The following is a 14732-nucleotide window of genomic DNA, read 5'->3' as shown; positions in this document are numbered from 1 at the left end:
AGCATGGTGGGGCATAGAGTCTCAGAAGAGTCAGACACGACTTAGCAACTACACAACAATAAAAAACAGCAATTAAATTCATATGTTGAAACCCTAACTCCTAATGTGATGTGTTTGGAGCTAGAGATTTTAGAGATTAAGACTAAATGAGGTCTTGAAGGTTAGGACTGGTGGCTTTACCAGAAGAAGACGAGAGTATCTGTCTCTCACCAGTGCAATATCAAGGGACGGCTATGTAAGGACATAGTCAGAGGGGAGATGTGTGGAAGCCAGAAAAAGTGCTCTAACAGAACCTGACAAGACTGGCACCCTAATCCAAAACTTCCATTCTCCAGAACTGTGAGAAAATAAATTTCTGCTGTCTAAACAACTGGTTTAAGTTATTTTGTTATGGCAGCCCTAACAGACTAAGATAGCGATAGAAAGTAAACTTATACCATATGCTTGGAAAGCGGAGAGTCAGAAATATTTATGAACATCCCTAATGTATGCCATAATTATAAAGATTTAAAATAAAAAATGAAAAACATGAATAACAAAATTTGGTAGAAAAGTGGGGAGACTGAAGTAAAGCAAAAGTATGTTGCTAATTTGCTCATTTTTCATAGCAGAAAAAGTGAAGATATTATAAAATTGGAAAAAAATCTAAAAACAAAAGTAACTTTAAAACTCATAATTGTTCATCTTTTTCTAAATTCAGAAGAACACTGTTAGAATACATTAATAACATCTCTCATGAAGCAATATAATTTTAGTTTCAACAATTTAGTTTCACATCAATTTATTTCTAATGAAAGCATAACATTTATATTTACCTTGATATTTTGATAGGCTTGGTGTGATTTAATTTTCCTTTTATCTTTAAATCTTTAATTTGTTCTCTGTAAGTATATATCATATTGAAGGTCTCAAGTGATTTATAACAAATTACCACAAAATTCAAATATAGATTATAAGCCATTAAATATGCTAATTTAAAATCATATTACCAATACAATGTTATTATATAGCATGTTATCTTTTTGATTACTTAAAAATATATGTTCTTTAAATTCTTTAACGAAGTTCACTGATCCAATTTTTAATATGTTGTGATGTTGAGATCTCAAATTAGTCATGACTTTTTCAACTTGTTGTCCTTTTATTGACTTTTCTAATTCCTTGAGTAATGCTAATGGTCCTCTAAATTATAAGACAACTAAAAACATGTAATATTGTAACTGTTGATACAACACATTTTTTCTAATAAAATAAATTGGGACTTCCCCAGTGATCTAGTGGTTAAGACTCTGCCTTCCAATACAGGGGAAATGGGTTCAATCCCTGGTCAGGGAGCTACAATCCCACATGCCATGGATTGTGGTCAAATCTTAAAACAAAAATCATGCAATGCTGTAATCTGAGTTAATTTTACACTTCCAACTCTGTTGTCTGTTGTCTAGCAATGGTTTTCCTGCTTTCCTTTCAAGGAAAGGAAGATACACAAAGGTCTGAAAAGAAAAAAAAGTATAATTTTTTTTAACGATAATTAATTTTTATTACCAAATGTGTTTTTCAGTATTTCTCTGCATTACCAGAAGTACCAGAGATATTTTAATAATTTTAGTACCAGTTGTAGTACAATATTAATTACAAAACAATCAGAAAAAAAAACTAAGCAAATGAGTTTAAAATTTAAGAATTTCTTAATAATTGTTTCCAACATGTTCATCCTTTGACCTTCATGCTCACACCCGTTCACAAAGTATATAATTTCATAGAAACTACTTTTCTTGCTAACCATTAGCTTTTAGAAATAATAGAATATTCAGCATATATATATGCATGTATATGTTCATATACATATGCATAACTATCACATGTATGCATTAATTTTCCTCCAGAAGTATAAGAGCCATAACAATAAAGGCTATAATGATATGGCTAATGCCTTTTCCCATAAGATGTTACAGAAAAAACCAAAGTTTTTGGCCAACCCAATATGTCTACTTATATACTTCATTTGTGCTTAATAAACAACTATAAGTAAATGACTTCCAAATTCTCAGGAGGAAACAGAAAGATTGATACTCCATGAAGTCCATGTTCATTCAAAACTATGTGCTATTTCTTTTCTGATTTTGAGACTCTCTTCCTACATGAAATAAAATACCATATGGAAATACCTGTTATTTTGAAAAAGAAATGTAAAGACTTCCTGATGTATTCAAATTCTCCTGGTTTAAAAAATACAAAGAGGATAGTTCTCTAGCTACATGCATAATTTTGAGATAGAATATCTTGCAGTTGGTAAAAAAAAAAAAAAAAAAAAAAAAAAAGCCACATATCTTAATTCAAGAAATACAAACACAGTAATAACTCGGTTGGTAAAGAATCTGCCTGCAATTCAGGAGAACCTGGTTGGATTCCTAGGTCGAGAAGATCCACTGGAGAAAGGATAGGCTACCCCCTCTAGTATTGTTGGACTTCCCTTGTGGCTCAACTGGTAAAGAATCCACCTGCGATGCAGGAGACCTGAGTTTGATCCCTGTGTTGGGAAGTTACCCCAGAGAAGGGAAAAGCTACCCACTCCAGTATTCTGGCCTGGAGAATTAAATGGGTTATATAGTCCATGGGGTCAAAGAATTGGACACGACTGAGAAATTTACACTTCACTTCACTTTAATAGGAATCAAGGAAAATAAACCTAGGAAGAAAGATAGAGCTCTGATAGTAAAGAATAAGCTAAATGAAATCATATCTATTCAATATAGTATCACCCCATTAGTAACAACTTAAGTATACCCTAAATTCAGTGAGCATGGGGATTTTATACAGGAAGTGTTCCCCAAGTTAGTGTAAATTTCTAGGTGCTGCTTCAGTTTAGCAAAAAAAGTTTTTCAGCTCTGCCTACACATTGCTTCATCTCTCTCTAAACCCCACTCCTTGACCTCAAGCCATAAAAAGTGTCTACTCAACTTCAAAGTTTATGGCAAAATCAGTCCTTGCAGTTCTACTCTCATTTGCATACTGATCTCTATTCCCATGAGTAGAGATTACCCAACAACATAAGGGAACAAGTGGAGACAAAAACCAGAGGGTAAAACCTAACCAGTGGGCAGGCCTGTTGGCTAAATTCTTCAAGTGTTGTCCAAAGGTGTTAGGAAGTCTATTAGATGAAATATATATGATCAGCTTCCAGTCATCTTAACCTACGGATGTTTTAGGAAGCAAATAGCTTTTTAAAAATCTTTTAAAAAATTGAACTTTGAGGGTAATTGAAAACACAAAGAGACTTTCTAAATTACATAAAAAATGCCATTAAAATCTAGCCACTGAAGGACAAAAAGATTTTAAGCAATCCAACTGGATAGAAAAAATGATACATTTTGATATTTAATATGGTGTAAGATAATACTTTGCAGATGATCAGACTACAAAATATCCTTAGCAGCAAGACTGCCTTATAATCCATTTCAGAGCCCTGTTAAATTCATCAACAGATACTCCATTTGGGGGGGGAGGGGTCAATGTTCAGCTTTGCCAAATGCTATGGAGTCACCCCATTTTGTAGCCTGAACTATGGTTCTTCATCAGTTTTTTGTCTTTTAAAAACAAAGTCTTACCCATCACAAGCACAGAAATCAAAACTGAATAAAAAAATCTTCCAAGAAACAATAGCCCAGGAACAAATGACTTCAGGTGAATTCTAACAAAAAGTAAGAGAAGAGCTAACACCTATCATACTCAACTCTTCCAGAAAATTGCTGAGGAAGCTAAACTCCCAAAGTCATTCTATGAGGCCACCATCACCCTAATACCAAAATCAAAGATGCCACAAGAAAGAAAATTATAGGCCAATATCACTGATGAACATAGACGCAAAAATCTTCAACAAAATTTTTACAAACAGAATCCAACAACATATTAAAAAGATCATACAGCATAACCAAGTGGGCTTTATCCCAGAGATTCAAGGATTCTTCAATATGCACAAATCAATCAATATGATACACCATATTCACAAATTGAAAGATAAAAAACATATTATGATTTCAATAGATGCAGAGAAAGCCTTTGATAAAATTCTACACCCATCTATGATCAAAACTCTCCAGAAAGCAGGCATAGAAGGAACATGCCTCAACATAATAAAAGCCATATATGACAAACCCACAGCAAGCACTATCCTTAATGGCAGAAAATTGAAAACACTTCCTCTAAAATCAGGAGCAAGACAAGGGTGCCCACTCTCTCCACTACTATTCAAAATAGTTTTGGGGTCCTAGCAACAGCAATCAGAGAAGAAGAAGAAATAAAAGGAATCCAGATTATAAAAGAAGTAAAACTCTCATTGTTTGCAGATGACATGATCCTCTACATAGAAAACCAGAAAATTACTAGAGCTAATCAATGAATATAGTAAAGTTTCAGGATATAAAATTAATACACAGAATCCCTTGCATTCCTAATACACCAACCATGAGAAAACAGAAAGAGAAATTAAGGAAACAATCCCATGTACCATTGCAATGAAAAGAATAAAATACTTAGGAATAAATTTACCTAATGAAACGAAAGACCTATATATAGAAAACTATAAAACACTGATGAAAGGAATCAAAGATGACACAAATAGATGGAGAAATATACCATGTTCATGGATTGGAAGAATCAATATAGTGAAAATGTGTATACTACCCAAAGCAATCTGCAGATTCAATGCAATTCCTATCAAGCTACCAACAGAATTTTTCACAAAACAAGAATGAATAATTTCACAATCTGTATGGAAACCCAGAAACCTTGAAAAGCCAAAGAAATCTTGAGAAAGAAGATGGAACTTGAGGAATCAACCTGCTTGAACTCAGACTATACTACAAAGTTATAGCCATCAAGACAGTATGGTACTGGCACAAAAACAAAAATATAGGTCAAAAGAACAAAAGAGAAAGTCCAGAGATGAATCCATGCACCTAAAGACACCTTATATTTGACAAAGGAAGAAAAAATATACAATGTAGAAAAGGCAATCTCTTTTACCAGTGGTGCTGGAAAAACTGGTCAACCACTTGTAGGGAATGAAATTAGAACACTTTCTAACACCATACACAAAAATAAACTCAAAATGGATTAAAGATCTAAATATAGGACCAGAAACTATACAACTCTCAGAGGAAAACATAGGCAGAACACTCTCTGACATAAATCACAGCAAGATCATCTATGACACACCTCTGGGACCTAATTAAACTTAAACACTTTTGCACAATGAAGGAAAGGTGGAGAGGCAGCCTTCAGAATGGAAGAAAACAATAACAAATGAAACAACTGACAAAAAATTAATCTCCAAAATATACAAGCAGCTCATGCAGCTCAATACCAGGAAAATAATGGGCCAAAGAACTAAACAGACATTTCTCTGAAGAAGACATGCAGATGGCTAACAAACACAAGAAAAGATGCTCAAAATCACTCATTATCAGAGAAATGCAAATCAAAACCACAGTCTCACACAGGTCAGAATGGCTGCTATCAAAAAGTCTAAAAACAATAAATGCTAGAGAGGGTGTGGAGAAAAAGGAACCCTCACACTGTTGGTGGGAATGCAAACTAGTACAGACACTGTGGAGAACAATGTGGAGATTCCTTAAAAAACTGGAAATAGAACTGCCATATGACCCAGCAATCCCACCCCTGGGCATACACACCAAGGGAACCAGAATTGAAAGAGACACATGTACCCCAATGTTCACTGCAGCACTCTTTACTGCTGTGGAGTCACCCCATTGTGTAGCCTGAACTAGATGAACCATTTTGTAGCTTCTAGGACACGGAAGCAACCTAGATGTCCACTGGCAGATGAATGGATAAGGAAGAGTGGTACAACCACCCAACAGAATATTACTCAGCTATCAAAAAAAGAACACATTTGAATCAGTTCAAATAAGATAGATGAAATGGGCACCTATTACAGAGAGTGAAGTAAATCAGAAAGAGAAACACCAATACAGTGTATTAAGAAATATATATGGAATTTAGAAAGACAGTAATGGCGACCCTATATGCAAGACAGCAAAAGAGATACAGATATAAAGAACAGATTTTTGGACAATGTGGGAGAAGGTGAGGATGGGATGATTTAAGATACTAGCATTGAAACATGTATATTACCATATGTAAAATAGATGACCAGAGCAAGTTCAATGCATGAAGCAGATTACTCAAAGCTGGTGCTCTGGGATAACCCAGAGGGATGGAGTGAAGAAGGAGGTCAGAAGGGGGTTCAGAATGGGGAGACACATGTATACCCTTGTCTGATTCATGTAGATGTATGGCCAAAACCACCACAATATTATAAAGTAATTAGCCACCAATTAAAATAAATTAATTTAAAAAATAAAAACAAGGTCTTAGACTTTAATCATTAGTCTGGCAGACCACTGATGCTCTGTCTCCCACTCTATTTTGTCTTGACCCTGACATGCAAACAGTTCTCACATGGTGAGCTGTGCAACAGTAATTTTAATCGTGTTAAAAGTTAAACTTTATTTTAAAGGAATCTTCAGTTACCATACGCAATAGAAGCAAAGAGAACAAATTCTTATTAAGGTTTAATGCAATTTAAGGAATTTCTTCAGGTTACAAGGAATAAAGTGTTGAGTTATAAAAATCATTAATCTTTTAAAATAAACATTAAAAAATGTTTAATAAACTATAAGATAAATTATGATATGCAAAATAAAAGTAACTTATTTTAACCTATGAGATATCCAGAATTAAAATAGAATATTCCCTTCCTTCTGTCTTCTATACATACACATGATATTTTTGACTCACTTTTACAAGTTGGTTAAAAAGAGAAAAGAAGAATATTCCATGAGGTCAGGTAATCTCTTCTTCCAGGATTTTACTGCTTCCAAAAGCAAAGAGTTGTTTGAAACTATGTAACATCAACTCTCATTACTCACTCAGATACATCATAGAGTCTCTGTCTTAGAAATGTTACTCTAAGTGAAAGTGTAATGAGAAAAATGTTAAATATTAGTGTGGCAAGAAAAATAAAAAAAGAATGCAATCAGAAGGCCATAATTTCTCATTAAAATTGCTTGAAATAGATATTAATATAAAATGATTAGTTATACTGCTCCCTATCACTGCAGTGTTCCATTGTTTTAAACTAAAGTGCTTATAAGTAAGTGTTCCAATTTCTATCCTGACTCTCAATAAAAGATATCAAGTGAAGTAACTCAGTCGTGTCTGACTCTTTGCAACCCCATGGACTGTAGCCTGCCAGGCTCTTCTGACCATGGAATTTTCCAGGCAAGAGTATTGGGGTGGGATATCATTTCCTTCTCCAGGGGAACCTCCCAACCCAGGGATCGAACTCAAGTCTCCCGCATTGCAGGCAGATGCTTAAAGACATCAAACCATCTTTATATAGTTTAAGAGTTAATGGCATTTACCATGAATATTCAGTTGGTGAGCCGGCCTTATCCTCTAAGTGAAAATTGCATTTTGTTGAACATAACAATTGCCTAAAATTTACCATGATATTTCCTGCTCAGCTTTCAAATAAATTATACAAAGTATGTTTTTTCTTCTTTTCATAAAGTGTTGACTGATTAAGCTAAAAGTTTTTCCTAGAATTCTCTCTTAGATACTGAAAATAGGGAGAGCTTAAAATGAAAATGTCACCAAATAAGTGGTTGAATTTGACAACACATATATTTGTCAATGGAATGAAAGTATATCAAATACTTTGGAAAAGTAAAAACATTTGGTGAAATCATCTCACTAAATGAAGACCAAAGTCATTTTAGAAAGTATACAAAAATTGTTGAAATAATGTACTATAGATATTTTCTTTTTAAAACTCTAACATTAACAGTGAAAACATACTCTTACATTGGAGAAGATATGAGTAGGAGTAACTTTCTGAAATCACTCAAAGTAGACAAGTCCAGAAACACTTTTCAGAAATGAAATAGATTTTCTGTTTAACACTAAGGGTAAAGGTAGATAAAAGATGAGTCACAGTTTTGCACAATGCAAAATGAATCAATGTTATTGCAATCTAGACATTTCAGTCATTACTAATGAGACATCTTTTGGAGAAGATTGTTTTACGTACATGGAGACAAGGCATGCTAGCTAACAAAACACATAGGATCAGCTAGATGCATAAACATACCTTTTACAAAAAGATATTATTATAAAAAGCAGTGTTTTAAATCCAAAAGAACACTGAAGGTAGCCATATACTCTGTTTTAAGAGCTTATATTCAGAACAGATAGGTCAGTTGTATCCTAGTTCTGAAGGATAACTCACAGTGTCACCTTGATAAATCTGCTTCTCAGAAACTTGCTTTCTTTACTTGAAATATAGGTAAAGATGACTAATGGACAAAGCTTAAAACAGGTTTTCACATTTAAGAAGCAATCAATAAGTAGCAAATACTATTATTATCATCTTTATTATTAAGGAAGTAAAACATGATTTTATTCTCTTACATTAGAGTAATTTTAATACTTAATGTTCAGTTCAGTCAATCAGTCATGTCTGACTCTTCATGATCCCATGGACCACAGCACGCCAGGCCTGCATGTCCATCACCAACTCCTGGAGTCTACTCAAACTCATTTCCCTTGAGTCAGTGATGCCATCCAATCATCTCATCCTCTGTCGTCCCCTTCTCCTTTGGCCCTCAATCTTTCCCAGCATCAGGGTCTTTTCCAAGGAGTCAGTTCTTCACATAAGATGGCGTGGAGTTTCAGCTTCAACATCAATCCTTCCAGTGAACACAAAGGACCGATCTCCATTAGGATGGACTGGTTGGATCTCCTTGCAGTCCAAGAGACTCTCAAGAGTCTTCTCCAACACCACAGTTCAAAAGCATCAATTTTTCGGCACTCAGCTTTCTTTATAGTCCAAATCTCAATCCATACATGACTATTGGAAAAACTATAGCCTTGATGAGATGGGACTTTGTTGACAAAGTAATGTCACTGCTTTTTAATATGCTATCTAGGTTGGTCATAACTTTTCTTCCAAGGAGGAAGCATCTTTTAATTTCATGACTGCAATCACAATCTGCAGTGATTTTGGAGCCCAAAAAACATAAAATCAGCCACTGTTTCCACTGTTTCCCCATCAATTTGCCATGAAGTGATGGGACCAGATGCCATGATATCAGTTTTCTGAATGTTGAGCTTTAAGCCAACTTTTTCACTCTCCTCTTTCACTTTCATCAAGAGGCTCTTGAGTACCCCTTCACTTTCTGCCATAAGGGTGGTGTCATCTGCACATCTGAGATTATTGATATTTCTCCCGGCAATCTGGATTCCAGCTTCTGTTTCATCCAGAGAGCATTTCTCATGATGTACTCTGCATAGAAGTTAAATAAACAGGGTGACAATATACAGCCTTGACGTACTCCTTTTCCTATTTGGAACCAGTCTGTTTTTTCATGTCCAGTTCTAACTGTTGCTTCCTGACCTGCATACAGGTTTCTCAAGAAGCAGGTCAGGTGGTATGGTATCCCCATCTCTTTCAGAATTTTTCCACAGTTTATTGTGATCCACACAGTCAAAGGCTTTAGAATAATCAATAAAGCAGAAATAGATGTTTGGGGGAACTCTCTTGCTTTTCGATGATCCAGCAGATGTTGGCAATTTGATCTCTGGTTCCTCTGCCTTTTCTAAATCCAACTTGAACTCCCCAGGCCAGTAGGTGCCCAATATACTTCCGGAGGATCAGTGGAGAAACAACTCCAGAAAGAATGAAGAGAAAGAGCCAAAGTAAAAACAGCACCCCGTTAGGATGTTACTGGTGACAGAAGCAAGGTCCAATACTGTAAAGAGTAATATTGCATAGGAACCTGGAATGTTAGGTTCACGAATCAAGGCAAATTGGAAGTGGGCAAACAGGAGATGGCAAGAGTGAACATCACTGTTTTAGAAATCTGCGAACTCAAATGGACTGGACTGGGTGAATTTAACTCGAATGACCAATATATCTACTACTGTGGGCAGGAACCCCTTAGAAGAAATGGAGTGGCCATCATAGTCAACAAAAGAGTCCAAAATGCAGTACTTGGATGCACCTCAAGAACAACAGAATGATCTCTGTTCATTTCTAAGGCAAACCTGTCAATATCACGGTAATCCAAGTATACGCTCTGACTAGTAATGCTGAAGAAGCTGAAGTTCAATGGTTATGAAGACCTACAAGACCTAGAACTAACACCCAAGAAAGATGTCCTTTTCATTATAGGGGACTTGAATACTTAATGTAGCTATAAATAAATTATACAAAACATAATCATATGAATATTATACAAATCTTTAATTTTGCCAGTGAATTTTTAAATGTAATAAAAAATTAATTTCAGGTTAATAGAGAATTTTAACACTCCTGAATATCAATTTTTTGTAGTTCTATATTAAATAGTTTAGTAAAAGAGCAAAGTTCAATCTCCCCAATCACTGAACAAAATCTTATTGTTTGCTTCGAAATTTACACTCCCCTATGATCTGCACCTCTACTGATTTAATCTAAGACTTCATTATTTCTTTTCTGAGCCACCATAATTGTCTCCTAATTGCTCTTTCAATACTCAGCTCCCTTCCACTACCAGCCATCTTCTGAACAACTAATAATATTCGGCTCCTAAAACAGCTACCATCTTAGTTACCTATTTTGCAACATATTGCTATTCTCTTAGAATTCCAGTTATAAATTGAACTGTGATTTCCACAAAACCTAGCCCCGCTTCATATTTCCAACCACAAACTCAGCACTGCATCCCAGAATCTCTCATTCCAGCCATTAATAAATATCCATCATCCCCCTAAAAGCCACAACATGTAGGGTGTTTGCATGTATTTATCCTTGGCTCGAAAAGGATTCTCGCATCTATCTACTTTATCTCCTTTTAAAGACTAGTTCAAAATTCACATTCTGTTTAGTCTTTTCCAATTTATCCATAGAAAAATGTAGACTCTTTCTCTATACAACTTAAAACTGTGTTCAAAAAGCTACTCTATTTCTTAGTGTACAAAACTGACATTTGTTCACGTTTTTCTTCCTTACTGATACTCTTTTTATTGACTAATTTCCCAAATGTTGTAGGATTTCCAACCTTCTCCTAAATTATTAGACAACTATAGGAAAAGAGCAAATTAGCCAAGATGATGTGGTCAGGCTCTCTCACCCAATGGCCTCTTGCTCTTGTCCCATGTTTTGTAAATAATGATTGTGTAGCAGCTGAGATCACTTGTAGCACTGCCCGTACACGTCCAAAGGTACTTGCTTAGTCATGAATTTGTGTTGTATGCCTGTATGAGCTTCACCATGAAAGCCCTGGCCGCTGCTGCATTGGGGCTACATTGGAGCAACATGATGGTTGTTATGTAAGGTTATAGTATGGCTCTGTTATGGCTACTTTAAGGTTATGCTGTGGCTGTTGCTGTGACTGCTTCATCATCCAGGAGAGAGGCTGTGTTACGGCTGCCATGCCAGCCAGGAGAGAATAAACTTCCCTGCACTTTCTTCGGCTCCTCAAGTCTCCTACCAGCCTCTTAGTCCATGCCTTGCCTGACCTGGGTTCAGCAAACAGTGAGAGTGGTGTGAACAGTGAGACAATTGGCACCATGGGCAGAATCAGCAACATAGCAACTGAAAAGATGTAGTGCTGTAACTGTTATTTTCTTTAATTCTTAAAAACATCATGCAATGCTTTGTGTGTGTTCATACTCAATGCTGTAAACATAATTTAATGTTACATTACTAACTCTATTGTCTGCTGTCTGGTAATGGTTTTTCTTATTGGTAAATCCATGCACACAATAGATAAATACCTGAAATAGTACATAATGACTTTTTTAAGTTCCTATTGTTTTTATAGTTAGTTTTGCTTAAATTAAGAAATTTTAAAATGTCTTCCTTATTGTACTAGGTGATTTCCAAAAGTAGGAGCTGTGTCTTATTTTCTACTGTAACATTATTTTTGTAGCTGTTCACTCAGTCAAGTCCCACTCTTTGTGACCCCATGAACTGCAGCATACCAGGTTTCCCTGTCCTTCATCATCTCCTAGAGCTTGCTCAGACTCATGTCCATTGAGTTGGTGATGCCATCCAACCATCTCATCCTCCGCCATCCCCTTCTCCTCCTGCTTTCTTTCTTTCCCAGCATCAGGGTCTTTCCCAGTGAGTCAGCTCTTTGCATCAGATGGCCAAAATATTGGAGCTTCGGCTTCAGCATCAGTCCAAAGTATAAGATATAAAGAGCAGAAGGTCAAATGATCTACATATTAAAATGCAGTGATTACAGAGAATAAGATATATACAGTACAGAGTATAAGATATTATAGAGCCATTGAAAGATCCTGGAATTGATCTTCTTAGGTTACATTATGGCTCCATCTAACTTAGTGACCTTGGGCAAAATATTTTCAGTCTCAGTTTCCTTTACAACTGATGATAATACATTATACCACATGAGATTTCTGTGATGATAAAAATAGACTTCACGTTCTATTTTTTTTTTAATGTTTTATAAGCATTTAAAGCAATGCCTAGCACATAGTAAATTTTCATCAATCATTAGCTGCTATTTTCATTATGTGGAGAATATCTTAATTTTGATTTTAGTAGTAGTCTTGCTATGTATTCTCATGTTGTGCTTTTCCATTTTAGAGGTGCTATCCTTCACTCCATCATCCTGCCAGTCCTTGTGCTTAGATTTTAGAGGAGACTTTAAAGGCAGATGAAAAGCACAGTATAGGTGTTTATCTTTCTGGCTTACTTCACTCTGTACAATGGGCTCCAGTTTTATCCATCTCAACTGACTCAAATGTATTCTTTTTAATGACTGAGTAATATTCCATTGTATCATGTCAAGGTATGGCAAAAACCACTACAATATTGTAAAGTAATTAGCCTCCAACTAATAAAAATAAATGGAAAAAAAATAAAAGCACAATATAATCAAGTACCTATATGATTAAGAGATATTTTCATTTTTTATTCAGCTTTTGCACCCTTTAAAAAACTATATTAAAATTGGCAATTACATGCTAAATTAGGCAACTTTATAATTCAGACAATGAACAAACAGACATAAAGAGGATATATTTGTACATATATGTTCATATCAATTAGCAGAGATAGTGAGGAAGAAATTTTATCCTGGGTGTTTGAAATAGAGGAATGTAAAATTCTTTAAATTCTATAATTGTATTTTATTTGTTTACTCTGAAAAACTGGATTTAACATTTTTCATATATACCTTTTACCTTACATTTACTGCAAATTTTCTGACCAAAAAAACACAAAAACATTGATTAATGAAGAGAATCAAGAGCCTGGAAGTAAACCCATGCATATATGATTAGTTAACTTATGACAAAGGAGCCTAGAACATAATTGCGAAATGTGTTATGCTCAGTCACTCAGTCATGTCCAACTCTTTGCAACCCCAAGGACTGCAGTCTGCTGAGCTCCTCTGTCCATGGGATTATCCAGGCAAGAACACTGGCGTGGGTTGCCATTTCTTTCTCCATAATTTGGAAAGGACAGTCTCTATTTCAACAAATGGCATTGGAAAAACTGAACAACCACATGCAAAAAAAAAAAAAATGAAACTCAACCACTATCTTTCCCCACACAAAAATTAATTCAAAATGGGTTAATATAATACCTTAAACCATAGAAATCATAGAAGAAATATAGGTAGTAAGCTCCTTGGCAAAGGTCTTGACAATTATTTTTTGAATCTGACACCAAAAGAAAAAGTAATAGGCATGAAGACAAACTTTTGCATAGCAGAGGAAACCATCAGCAAAATGAAAAGGAAGAAAATATTTGCAAATTTTGTATATCATAAGGGATTTATAGCCAGAATATATACATAACTCAAATTTCAATTCAACAACAACAACAACACACACACAGAAGAAGCTACAAAAATAGCCAACAGGTACATAAAAAGATTCTCCAAATCACTATCAGGGAATTGCACATCAAAACCACAGTGAGAAATCACCTCACCCCTATCAGAGTGGGTGTCATCAAAAAGAAAAGAAACTGTCATTCCTGAGCATACGAAGTAAAGGAGGTCCTCTGCAATGTTGGTAGGAATGTACATTAGTACAACCACTATAGAAAACAGTACGGAGCTTCCTCAAGAAGTTAAAAATGAACTACTGTTTAGCACAGAGAACTATACTCAATATCTTATGATTACCTGAGTCAAAGAACCTGATGCAAAGAGCCAACTCATTGAAAAAGACCCCAATTCTGGGAAAGACTGAAGGCAGGAGAAAAGGGCGACAGAGAAAGAGATGGTCAGATGGCATCACCAACTCAGTGGACATGAATTTGAGCAAACTCCAGGAGACAGTGAAGGACAGGGAAGCCTGACGTGCTGCAGTCCATGGGGCTGCAAAGCATCAGACTAAACTGAGTGATTTAATAACAATAAATACTGGAAACAAATGTAAACAAAATAATATATACATTTATATAGAATATATAATTGAATCACTTTTCTGTACACTTGAAACTAACATAGCATTGTAAATAAACCATATTTCAATAATTTTTTTTCAAAATTTAGGAAACAATAGAACTACCAAATGATCCAGCAAGTCCACTTCTAGGTATTTATCTGCAGAAAATAAAAGACTGACTTGAAAAGTTTTATATGTCCCCAAGATCATTCAGTATTATTTATTTACAATAGTCAAGA

The sequence above is a fragment of the Muntiacus reevesi genome, chromosome 3, assembly GCF_963930625.1.
Source record: "Muntiacus reevesi chromosome 3, mMunRee1.1, whole genome shotgun sequence".
NCBI classification, from domain to species: Eukaryota; Metazoa; Chordata; class Mammalia; order Artiodactyla; family Cervidae; genus Muntiacus; species Muntiacus reevesi.
This window is presented reverse-complemented; position numbering follows the sequence as displayed.